Source organism: Camelus dromedarius, chromosome 5 (genome assembly GCF_036321535.1).
Source record: "Camelus dromedarius isolate mCamDro1 chromosome 5, mCamDro1.pat, whole genome shotgun sequence".
Lineage (NCBI taxonomy): Eukaryota > Metazoa > Chordata > Mammalia > Artiodactyla > Camelidae > Camelus > Camelus dromedarius.
Genome location: NC_087440.1, coordinates 55,289,160 through 55,302,690, shown reverse-complemented (window position 1 = coordinate 55,302,690; position 13,531 = coordinate 55,289,160). Strand labels below are relative to the sequence as shown.

At 37.4% G+C, this 13,531-nt stretch overlaps 1 protein-coding gene across 6 annotated transcripts in view; it reads right to left on the bottom strand.

Moving 5' to 3' along the window:
- Window positions 1-13,521, bottom strand: part of KTN1 (kinectin 1) — a 99,788-nt gene extending 86,267 nt beyond the window's left edge. For all 6 annotated transcript variants that reach the window (XM_031453767.2, XM_064485974.1, XM_064485971.1 and 3 more), the window contains exon 1: window positions 13,386-13,521. The gene's annotated coding sequence lies outside the window, so the exon portion shown is untranslated. The remainder of the gene's footprint in view (window positions 1-13,385) is intronic.
- Window positions 13,522-13,531: the final 10 nt, after the last annotated feature.

Genomic DNA, 13,531 nt, shown 5'->3' with positions numbered 1-13,531 from the left:
AAGTGTAAGCAACACTTTGACAGTGAATAAATACACTTTGAACCTAAAATTTAATGTCATAAAATGAAGGTTTATTGTACTTGCCAAAGGAGGAAGAGAAAACTTGGTAGTGGTGGTGGTTGGTGGGGTGTAATTCTTTGGAAAGTCTGTTCTTTTTACACCATTTTCTTCAATTTCAACCTTTTTGGAGCTAAAGGTTATCTTGCATTCAGTCTGCACTTAAAAAGTCAAACTGTGGTACAGATAAGCACCTTTACAGAATAAAGGCCAAACACAAGTCCTTTAAGCAATGTGGAAATAGAACACAGGCCAAAAGTACTGAAGAGTTGTAGAGGATGATAGCTTTGCATCTTTCTTCCTTGGCATATGTACACAAAACAAATGTTTTTAGTTCATCCAGATGTGTGCAGTACATCAATACATATGATGTATTCCAACTAGAAACCATTCTATTAACTTAGATCAGATTCAGGATCATGACTTGAGTGCAAGACTAAGACACAGACAGCATGGCATACTTCCAAAAGGATGTACCTAACGTCTGGATGTCTCTTTGTGGTATTAGCAACCATTGGTGATCTTTGCCTAGACATTATTCATTAGGAGATGCAAAATGGTGATATTCTAAGTCTTCTTTTTTTTAATTGAAGTATAGTCATTTACAATGTTCTATCAATTTCTGGTGTATAGCGTAATGCTTCAGTTATACATGCATTCCTTTTCATGTTCTTTTTCATTATAAATTACTACAAGATATTGAATATAGTTCCCTGTCCTCTACAGTAGAAACTTGTTGTTTGTCTATTTTATATGTAGCAGTTAGTATTTGCAAATCTTGAATTCCCAATTTATCCCTTCTTACCCCCTTTCCCCCTGGTAACCATAAGTTTGTTTTCTATGTCTGTGAGTCTGTTTCTGTTCTGTAAATAAGTTCATGTGTGATTTTTTTTTTTTTTTGATTTCCACATATGGTATTTTTCTTTCTCTTTCTGACTTACTACACTTAGAATACCATCTCCAGGTGCACCCATGTTGCTCCAAATGGTATTACTTTATTCTTTTTTATGGCTGAGTAGTATATCATTGTATATATGCACCACAACTTCTTTATCCGGTCATCTGTCAATTAGGTTGTTTCCATGTCTTGGCTATTATTAACAGTGCTGCTATGAACACTGGGGTGCATGTATCTTTTTAAATTAGAGTTTCCTCAGGATATATATCATTCTTTATTAGGTAGAATACATCTACAGAAAGAAACTTCTCTCATGACCTATTTGGTTACCCTGAGATACAAATCATGTAAGAAAAGTAGGATAAATGTTTATTTTTCTTTATTTGTTATCATTGCCAAAATAATCAGTTTGCCCAACCAACTAATTAAGGGTTTTTTTTTTAATGTTTTAGTATCATTATGAACTCACAAATTAAACATATTTGAATTGTTTCAATTCATTTGTTGCTTTCTTTATTGATGTTCAAATTGTCCCTTTTGGCCAATGGGATCTTATTCAGGATGGCTCCTGGGTTGTTTTGATACTGCTCTCATAGTTTTTGGTTGCTCTGTTGCTTTCTGATAAGACAAGACATTCTATAGGCAGTGGCAAAAAAAAAAAACTCTAGAGTCACCCCCATGATCCCTGCCTCCTGACATTCTTACTGTTATACAATCTCCTCCCGTTAAGTACAAGTGGGACCTGTAACTTGCTTCTTAATCGATACCATATGTCAAAGGTAATAGGATGTTAAGTGATTACATGCACATGATTATGTTACATAAGACTGTAACTCCTGTTACTAGGACACTCTTTCCCTCTCTCACTGGCTTTGAAGAAACCAGCTGCCATGTTATAAGCTGCCTATGGAGAAGGTCATGTGACAAGGTGCTAACAACAGCCACAAGAAACTTAGCCTTTCAGTTGAGCAGCCTTCAAGAACTGAATGCTGCCAAGGACCACCTGAACTTGGAAGCACATCTTTCCCCAGATGAGTCTCAGATAAGACCCCTGCCCTGGTCAACACCATAAGAGCAGTTTTGTGAAACCCTGTAGCAGAGGACCCAACTAAGCAGGTCCTGCAGAAGTGTTGTTTTAAGCCCCTAAGCTTGTGGTAATATTGTTATACAGAAATAGATAATTAATATGCAAGCTCACCTCATATATTTCCTGCCTTAGATTTGGAAAATGCCCATTCTGAGCACTCAGTTACTTTTATTATGAAAAGGTATTTAAGACCACAATGTGAGCATCAGGAGTGCTCCCAAGTTGGTCACTATCTCTAGGCCTTTTAAGTAGTCAACAGGGCTAGAAAATGTAAACACTTTAATAAGCTGAATTACTACATGAGTGAACACAGATGCTTCTACTCTAATTTAGTACTATGGGGTTTCTACTTAATTTCACTGCCCTTAAAACTGTATCTGCTTTAAAGAATACTAAAAATCTTAGTTCTGAACAATGCCAACATATTCACTCATTTCATTTAGCCCACAATACACACATTACGCAGTACTGAAATAACAACATACACATTACCACAAAAATTATAATTGTAATAGTTCAAGATTTGTTTTCCTTTTTGCCATCCTTCCTCCATTCTCTTTCCAGGGTATATTCCAATGGGGATATACTACAGTCAGATTACTGTGTTTTAAAGTCACCTGGCACAGCTTCACTCTGGTGGCCACCAAGTGAATATAGATAAAATTCATTTGTTTCATTTTACTTTTGATTTTTAGGGATCTAAAAAAAAATTTAATGATTATGTAAAATATTTACATGGCTTAAAAGTCAAGTCTAAAGAAAAAGAAAAATTCAGAGCATAAATTGTACCCTTATGCTTTTCTACACTAAGCTTCTCTCCCCAAAAGTAACTATCATTTTTTAGATTTCATTCCATATGCTTGTAAATATGAGCTATATATATACACACATTCTTATCTCTCTTTTTCAATATGATTTCGTATTATAAACACTTCTCTCCACTCTGCTTTTTTCTACTATTCCAGAACAAACCTAGTTTGTGACAAGAGGAACAGTGGCCCAAGTAGAAACAGTTGAAAAATAATTTGGAGGTGGGGGTGAGAATGATCACTGAGGGAAAAAAAGGTTAAAAAAGAAAAAAACCAACTCTACTCAAAATGAAGTTAATAAACCAATAATCCAAAACATAGGAAGAAATTTAATGAGGGAAAATAATCGATAAAATGATTAATTCACACCAGATGATACTAGTTTTATGAAACAGTCTGACAGATTTTTAAATTTGAACACACTGAAGATGTCAGAGACCTACAGGAGTCTTTTCATAAAGCAGCAAAAAGGCCATAAAGCAAAAACAGGGAGAACTGGCAGGTATATATGAATAAGCAATTCCAAATCTAAGAAATGAAAATTCTAAACACTGGCATGTAGACTCAATAGAGAGAAAAAAACTCTAGACTAGACAGAAGCAGGAGAAAAACTGGTAAATTCACCTAGTATAAGGCATAGAAAAATAAAGAGAAAAAACTGAAAGAGCAATTAAAATACATAGGATGAACTAAGAGATCCCAACACAGGTCTACCAAAAGAGAAGAAAAGTGAAAACAACAGAAGCGGCATTTCAAGAGCTGAGACTTTTCCAAAAATGAAGAAAGATCCAAGTCCTCAGACTATATGTATACTCTAAGTGGATATAGAGTATACTATATGTATACTCTAGCTGGATATAGAGAGGTAGGTCCACGCTTACAGTGCACTATGATGAAACTGCAAAATACAAAGCACAAAGAGCTGCAACTTTAAGGAAACAACTAACCAGACTGCTACACAAGAAATGTCCATAACAACTTAAGAAAACCACATGCAAACACTGGTATCACTGAAATGTTTACAAATCTCTTATAATGTCATATGGGGGAGAGTGAAGATTTCAAAGTTTACTGGATAACAACCCATACCTTGACATCCTTAAATAATTATTTTCCTATGATTCTAAAAGCAAAGTGGGGACAGTACATAAAACTAGTAACTTGAAGATTTATTTCAAAGCACCTACTAAAGTCACACATTTTAGCCCTTAAAAAAGCAAACTGATTGACACAAAATTGTAAAATGATTATAAATCAATAAAAAAGGTTTAAAAAAAAAGAAAAAGAAAAAAGAAAACTGAAATGCTAAGCAATGGAATTTTGGAGAAAAGAAAACAGCAGCATAAAAAGGAAGAAACAAATCAATTCCTGGGAAAGAACGGTGAAAGGCAACATTAAACTTTATAAGACAACATGCAACAGTATCTTTATAACCTTGAGGCAGGGAAAGATTTTTTAAACAAGATACAAAGTATAAATCATAAAAGGAAAATCCTGAGAAATTCAACTAAATTGTTTAACTTTTATTAACAAACCATGAGAAAGTGAAAAAGACAAGCCATATAGTGGGGAAAGACACTTATGATATGTGGTAAGCAAAGAATTATTATTCAGAACATATAAAGAACGCCCATAATCAAAAAGAAAAACCACCCAACAGAAAAATGAACAGCTATTTCTGAAAAAAGAAAACAAAAAGGCCAGCAAACATTTGAAAAGACATCTCCCAGTAAGCAAAAATGTAAAATCTACAGGATAACAATTCATACCCACCAGGCTGTCTAGTATTTGTCAATATCAAGTACAGTAGACCTTGAGCAACACAGGCTTGAAATGTAAGGGTCCACTTATACACATTTTTTTTAATAGTAAATATTACAGAACTACATGACATGCGATTGGTTTAACCTGCAGATGCCAAACCAGATTCAAACAGGATATGGGGGGCTGATTATGAATTATAGGTAGATTTTTGACTGCATGGAGGGTCAGCATCCATAACCCCCTGAGTTGTTCAAGTGTCAACTGTATAGGCAAGAATGCGAAACCATCATATGTTCCACACACTACTAAGGGGAATAAACTGGTACAGTTATATTGGAAAACAATTTGGCACTACCTCGGGTAAAGCTAAAAATGCACCTCTCCTACAATTCAGCAATTCCACTCCTAGATTTAAGGTCAAACAATTTGTTCAAACTGCAAATCTCAACATATTAGTGACTAGCAAAAATCAGCTTAGTAGGTCTTGGCTAGCATTCTTATTTTTAATGAAATGGACTAGCATTACATAGGTTTTATTTCTTTCAAGAAACTTTTTGTTATGTATATGTACATCTGTTAATATATGGAGTCTCATAATGTAAAATTTCTTATTGTAAGTAGTAACAAAAGTTTTTAAAAAGACTATCTTAGAGACAATATGTATGCAAGTGCACCAACAGACCTATATAAAGTGTTCATAGCAGCATTGTTTATAATAGCAAAAGAAAACTGGAAACAACACAACTGCTTAATAACAGATAATAAATAAGTTGGAAAATATTCATACAATAAAATTCCATGCAGCAGTGAAAGTGAATGAATTAGAGTTATAAAAGATGGTGGGAGAGTATCAGGATCATAAAGTTGAGGGAAGGGGGAGGAAGTTGCAAATAAACTCATATAAAAGGACCCCATTTATAGAGTTCAAAAACAAAACAGAAACAAACAAATAAATAAAAGGATTATACACCACAGTAACTGAAACTATGCCCAGAAATGACAGTACCAAATTATATGACATGCTGGAGAAATTCACTTCACAGAAATTATGTTCAGCCAACCTCAGACATTCAGGTCATGAAAACCACGCAAATTATGAAGCACATTTCAAATGAATATTACTTCCTAATAAACTAATCAAGTACAGGTCAGAAGCAAGTAAATGAATTCAACCTGTGCGTGGATATTAAAAATTTAAGGAAACATCTTAAATGTTCAACAATGCAGCATTCAGAACACTAGGGAGCTTTCAATGTAGCTTAGCTTGTTTGAATTTATTTCAAAGATAACCAGATCTAAACACATGCAACCACTAAATAATTTATGTTCATATTTCACTCAGGACACTTACATTACTGATTAACAAGATTAAGTTGTATTAAGCATAGAAGTATTTTTGCTGAAATTCATCTATTAAATTTCATTTTCCATTCCACTCCAAAAAGTAAACTGAAATCCTTATTCCTGAAGTCTCATTTTACATGGCATTCCATTTAAATCAACTAGCCATACCAATGGAGAAGGAGGATGTCACAAATGACAAGTAAAGCAGAAGGCTCAATGAGTCCTAATCATTTTCAAATATCAGGCAACTTATTCATTCATCAAACTGAGCACTACCTAAGTGCCAGAAACATAGTTCACATTGAACAAGACAAAGTTCCCACCTCATAGTGTAAATATTCTTATAGGTGAGACAGATATCAAGCACATAACTAAATAAGCATATGTTATAATGTTAGGTAATAACTGATAATACAATGAAGAAAAATAAGGCTGAGCCAATAATAGAGGACATGCATTTTAGGTAGGGTGATCAAGGTTTTTTGAAATAACCACCGAGCAATCCCTACAAGACCACATGGCAGTAACTCACAATGCATATACACAGAAACTGAGACTGAAAAAATTTCTAGTAAATTAAAAGTATCATAGTCTACCTATTGCTTTCTATATGAAACATTTTACATTTGGTTTTAAGTAGCTTTTACTATTTTCTCTACTTGGAAACTTTAAGTTCTCAAATTTAAGTTACTAACTTTAAGAGTTAATCCTCTAACTCAGGGGAAAGAAATCTTTACAAACTTAATGTAGCTTTCTAACATCTAACATGAGATAATAATTGCACATGGACAGTGCTTTATTTTTTTATATATATAAAGCATTCTTACAAAACAGCTCTATGTGTGAGAATGGGCTCTAGAGTCAGAATACTTGGTTAAAATTCAGGTTCCTCCTGAACCGTCCTACACTGTTGGTGGGAACATACTTTGGTGCATCCATTATGGAAAACAGTATGGAGATTCCTCAGAAGATTAAAAATACACTTACCATATGATCCAGCAATCCCACTCCTGTGCATGTATCCAGAGGGAACCTTAATTCAAAAAGATACATGCACCCAGTGTTCATAGCAGCACTATTTACAATAGCCAAGACATGGAAACAATCTAATGTCCACCGACAGATGACTAAATAAAGAGCTATACGATAGAAAAAAAAAAGTTGTGGTATATTTAATCAATGGAATACTACTCAGTCATAAAATACAACAAAATAATGCCATCTGCAGCAACATGAATGGATCTGGAGATTGTCATTCTAAGTGAAGTAAGCCAGAAAGAGAAAGAAAAATACCATATATCACTTACATGTGGAACCTAAAAAAAAAAAAAGAGAGAGAGACAAACGAATTTATCTACAAAACAGAAACAGACTCACAGGCATAGAAAGCAAACTATGGTTACTGGGGGGAAGAGAGTAGGAAGGGATAAACTGGGAGTTCAAGATCTGCAGATACTAACTACTATATACAAAATAGATAACAACAAGTTTCTTCTGTATGGCACAGGGAATTATATTCAATATCTTGTAGTAACATGGTGAAAAAGAATATGAAAACAAATATATGTAGGTTCATGTATGACTGAAGCATTATGCTGTACAGTAGAAATTGACACATTATAAACTGACCATATTTCAATAAGAATATATACATATATATACAAAAAAAGTTAATTTGACATATGAGAAATTAAACTTCAAATGAAAAAAGCTTCAGGTTCCTCCCTTTATTTGCTCTGTGTCTTTGGACAAACTATTTAACCTGTCTCCCTAGTTTCCACTGAATACTACCTATCTTGTAAGGCTGTGGAGACGATTAAATGATACTGTATGTAAAATGTTTACAGAGCCTCACAGCAAACACTCTAATGTTAGCTATCATTTATGTACCAACTATTAATATCAGCAAGGCAAATGAGCCCCAGGAAGGTAAACTATGACAGTTCAACTCACACATACAATAAAGTGGTATTTTTGTGTGTGGCAGAGGAGGTAATTAGGTTTACTTATTTTATTTTTAGAGGAGGTGCTGGGGATTGAACCCAGGACCTCGTGTATGCTAAGCATGCACTCTACCACTGAGCTATACCCTCCCCTCTTTACAATAAGTGGTATTAACTAGCAAAGCCAAATTCAAACCTAAGTTCTTCAGACTCCCAAGCACCCATACTCAGTCCACTTACATCACACATTATATAATTAAAGAACTAAGTGATGAGAAACTTGCATAAAACTTTAGAATTAATAAGGTCTAAAACCTGTAGGTCTCCTAAGTACTGACTTACAGACCAGACTGTTTCCTTGGCAAATTAAATGACTCACGTGTAGGAATAAATAATAATCATCCCACATTTTCCAGTGAGAATGTAGCATAACATCAGGTCTCTTGATGGATAATTACTAAAAATCATGTAAGTTCTGATAACTAACTGTGGATGTTACTTAGAGTCAAAATAAAGAAACATGGATAAATGACATTCTCCTCTAGTAATAGCACACAGCTAGAATCCTATGGCCCCTATGAAAACTCAATATGGAAGCTATCTTCAAGGATCTCTCACTGGATTAAAATAACATTTCTCCCTATGGTGAAAATACATGGGCTGACGGCTACAGAAAGCTAAATGCTTCAGGCTAGCAAACTACACTCCTGTATATTTGCTAATTTCTACAAATACATTAAATGAGAGAATAAGGACAAGCTGTAGTATCTACGAAAACTAAGTTAAATCCTTGGGAAGGCCTTGATGAAAGACTGGAAAAATCTAGAATGAGTTTAAAGTTGGAAAGTTTCCCAGTGCCTACATTTTCATTCCACTAAAAAAAAAAAACTAAAAAAAAAAAAAAAAACAAAAACCTAGAAATCATAGACAATGAATACCTTTAGGGTATGATTTACAGAAAAAAGATTAGGAGACCCTTACTCAAAGACAAGAGACTGATCCAAATAAAAAGACAGGCAAATGAAAATAAATGTTTAAAGTAAAAACACTTAAAGTGTACAGATATCTCAAGTTCTTGTTTTAGCCAAATTTTTTAATTACCTAATCAATGATACTAATCACATGAAGCAGGTAAGAAGGCATTCACCACACTTGAACATCACTCCTTCCACCAAGGGGTTCCCAAAGGCTTCCTGCCACTTTTCTTCTGTTCTCTGACTGTTCCCAGGAAAGGAGCAAATTGAAAACTACATGTGTCCAAGAACACACAGAATGTATCCATCAAAGTAAAAAACAAAAAAACTGCAGGGTAAGGATTTTAATTCATTTGTAATGAATAAATCTTTAATAAATCTTACTGAGCACGTGCTATGTGCCTAGCACTGCCCTAAACCCTTAGGATCCATGAATAAACATAACAGACAAAAAACTCTGCCCTACTATAACTGTGTGTCTGTGGGGAGAGAGAAGAGACAATAAACACAATCAACAAGGAAAGTACATAGTTTGTCGGAAGGTGACAAGTGCTATGGAAAATAGAGCATGGTCCATGGATCATAAGGAGGCAAGTGCAGCTTTAAACAGTAAAGCAGATCTTTTTGAAAAACATTTCAGAAACAAAGATTTGAAGGAGACAAGGGAATCAGCCATGCAGACACCTTACAGAAAAAGTAATCCAAGGAGGAGCAACAGCCAGTGTAAAGGCCCTAAAAAACAGCCAGTGGAGCTAGAGTAAAATAAGCAGGGGACAGAGTGCTGGCCCACTTAGGAGAGGTAAGAGGGGATGGGGAGAGTAGGGGTTCCCAGATTCTATCAGGCCTTGTAGGCCATAAGGACTTTAGATTATCTTCTGCATATGGGCAGTTACTACAGAGTTTTGAGGAGAGAAGTGATATGATCTGGTTGTTGTGTTGAAAACGACTATAGGGAGCTAGGATAGAAGCAGAGAAACCCATTAGCAGACTAACTGTAGAAATCTAGGCAAGAGAGAAGAATGGCTTTGACCAGCCTAGTAAGCAATGGAGGTGGTAAGAAATTATTTAATTTTGGATATATTTTCAAGATAAAATAGAGCCAAGAATTCCAAGTGTGAATGAAAAAAGTCAGGGATGATTCCAACTTTTTTTTTTTTTAACCTAAATGCCGGATAGAGCTGCCATCAAGAAAGATGGATCTGACTGCACCCGAGGCAGGTTTAAAGAGAAACATGGAATTTTAGGTTGAGTTGACTCCTTCAGATCAATTGGAAATTCAGAACAGGCTGTGTGGAATACAGGCGGCAAGTCTAGAATGGAAATATAAAAATGGGAGCCATTAGCATACAGGTATTTAAAGCCATGATGCTGGATGAGATCACTAGGGGAATATGAAAAGAAAAGTGAACCAAAGATTGAACACTTTAAGAATGAGGAAGAATTATAAAGACAGAATGAGCAGAGCAATTTAGTGAGAAGAAAAACCCAAAAAGCAATATCCTGGAAGGAGGAGACTGTAAACAGTTCATTTAAGTTCCACTTAGTGTATCAATCACTTCACTAAAACTAGATTTGAAGTTAGAAGTTCTTAATCAGCCTGTACTAGTCAAGGGAACAGGTAAAATATTAAATCATAATTTTTTAAAAAGAAGTATTTTTTACACACTTCCTAGGAATACTAGATTTCCTACTCGAGTCATTACTAAAACTATTCTTAGTACTAAAAGTATACTATTTTGCCTCATTTATCTTTTTAACATAAAGTCAGTTAAAAACCCACACCTTTTTTTTAAATAATTAATTTTAAAAGCCTAAGTTTAAACTGCCAACTCTCTCAAAGACCAAAAATAACATTTAAACACCAACTCAACGGCCTGGTATGCAAATAGTTATAAACTGTCATTACTTTTGTTTTTCTAGAGCTCAGATACAGAAGGTTAAGTTAAATCATGGCACTTAAGGTTTTTCCTCTTTCTGTTTAATTTTGTTTACAGAAAAAAAATAGTTTATATTCTTATCTAAAACAGTGTTTTCCCTGTGATATCCACATAAAATACATTTTTAAGATCGGGACACCCAAAGTCATATTCACAAAAACTGAAAGAGGAAGCAATGAAACTCAACTTTATTTATACATAAGAGTAATCATTTGTTAAAAAAAAAAAAGTTACTTGCTTCTAGCCTGTATGTATACTCTGAATTTATCTTCAAAATAACTAAAAACATAAACAGAACAAGCAGCTTATAAGGTGTTACATTCAAACATTTGAATGTTCTTGTAATGCATGGTCTCACTGTATTCCCTTATTACCTATTAGGTCAGATGCCTAAGAAATCCAGACCACTACATTTATTAACAACTTAAATTTTTTACAAAGTTTCATGAGATCCCTTAGATTTAAACTTTCTTTGCTATTAAAAAATTATAATAAGCATGCAATTAAAAATACATCTTCTATACATTTCAACTAAAATTCAAGAACTTGTCAACAGTAACAATCTTAACATGGGTTCTTTAGAAGTTAAGATTCAAAAAAGCCTTCACTTCTCAGGCCCTTTATAAAAGTCATATTGACTGTCACTTAACATCTAATTATTAAAATGTTCTCTCTACTGTTAAAGCCTATGAACTATGCAGGAGGCTTGGGGTGAGAGACCCAAGAAAACACATGCATCAAGCAAGAGAGACACTGATATTAAGGGAGGATACAGAAAAAAACTAAACTGGAAACAAAATTTTAAAGTAATAATGGGTCTTTATAATGCTGACCCTGAGTCATCAAGAAAGAGTTAAATAATACTCAATAACCTTTATAACTTTAAAGTGCTTAATATTTTTAAGGAAAAAAAATTTCATTAGGCTTTGTTATATTTTAAGTTTCAGTATGAATCTCAGGTAAATAGAACACCTCATTCTCAAAGAGTACCTGATAGAGGTACTGTAATGACAGATGATGCTGTGAAATTAAAGACATTTCTAACTCAATGTTGAGAAGAGGAGAGAATTAATGAATTTTTCTTAGAACCAACAAACCCAGTTACTTATTGTTAGATATTTGAACAAAAGGAGGTGGGGGTGTCAGGTGGTGGGGGCTTGTTTATCAGAGAACACATTAAACATGAACGTCTACAGCAAGGCATGCCTACCCAAAACACAGATCAACTCAAGAGTACTCCAGTATAATTCTTGAGACAATTACACCAATCTCATGAGCAACTGCTTTAGCCAAACTTGAGACAGCGTTGCCATTTGCCTGATAGGTGAGGTACGGAGAAGTGCACATTAACCTATCAAGAATTCAAACATTAAGTCAATTCCCACACAATTCAGAGTGTTTAGTTCACCCCGAAGATGTTTCTATATAGCACGATATGGGTGACTAAATTTCCCAAGGCTTTCCACAAAGCATCTCAAAAAACAAACAACTTTGAACAGTTATCTTCAACTGTAGCTTTTTAAGCAGTGCTTATTCAGATACCTGCTAAGGAATCCTTTTCTGGTATAGCCCCAACTATGAAGTTTGAACTCCTTCTTCCTCCTAGGAGGAATGTCTAAGATTAAACAGCCCGGTCTTGAACCTAATCGGGGTGCAGCTGGCCCAGGTTAGGAAGCCGCTCCCCGCGTCCGAGGCTGCATGTCTCTGGTACACACATGCTCCGCTCCTTCACGACCAACGTGCGGGGCTGCACATCCCACACCAGTTCCCTGATTGCCGTACGACTTTTCTAGGCTGCCAGCTAGATTTTCTGCCGAGGTCCCCAACGCCAAAAATCTCATTGTTGGAAACTGAAGGGGGGGAGGGGGAATCAGTAAGGAAGACACACCCCTCAGGGAAAGAAAGGATAACTTCCCCCGTCTCGAGGGCGGTCCAGAGATTTTTCCAAACTCTCCCCTCACGCTGCTTTCCCATCCCCAACCGCCCCTCACCAGGACGCAAGGACTCGCACGGGGCGGCGGGAGGGGGCCCTGGGAAGGGGCGAGCGCCGGTTCCCGAAGTATGCGGAGAGCGGCGAGGGCTGAAATTCCAGCATGGCGTAAGCGTGGCCCAGCTCCGGCGCAGGGACGCCGCCGGGGACGCGCTCCCTCCGTCCACCGGCCGAGGAGGCGGTAATCCGCCTTCCATCCCGGGGGCCCTCACGCCCAGCTAAAAATAGGCGCCTCGGTCACCCCAGGGCCCTCTCCTGCCGACCTCGCCCTCGGGAGACGTCCCCAGAGGAGACGCTGCGCCGGAACCGGGGTCGGGCCCGGGGCGGCCCGGCGAGGCCAAAAGGCCCCTCGGAGCCCTCCCGCCGCGGCGGCCTGGCCCAAGCAGGAACCTGCGGCGGCACCCCAGGCCCCGAGGCCTACTAGGCGGGCGGTAGCGGGCGGTGTCCCGGCCCCGCGGTTGCGCCCCAAGCCCGGCACGGCCCTCCCGTCCGCCCTGGGACCCCGTGGCCAGTGCCGCCCTCCCCGCCCCCCGCGGTCCCCGCGGCCCCAGCCGGGGCCCTGGGCGGCCTGCTCGCCCTTACCCCTGCGCGGCCGGGAAAGGAGACCGGGAAGACGCGGCGGCACCGGTGCTACAACCCGGGCCGCCTGCTCCGAGGAGCCGCCGCCGCCGCACTCGCTCAGGTGCCGTCGCGCCGCCGGGCAGGAAACGGGCGGCTTCGGGGCGGGG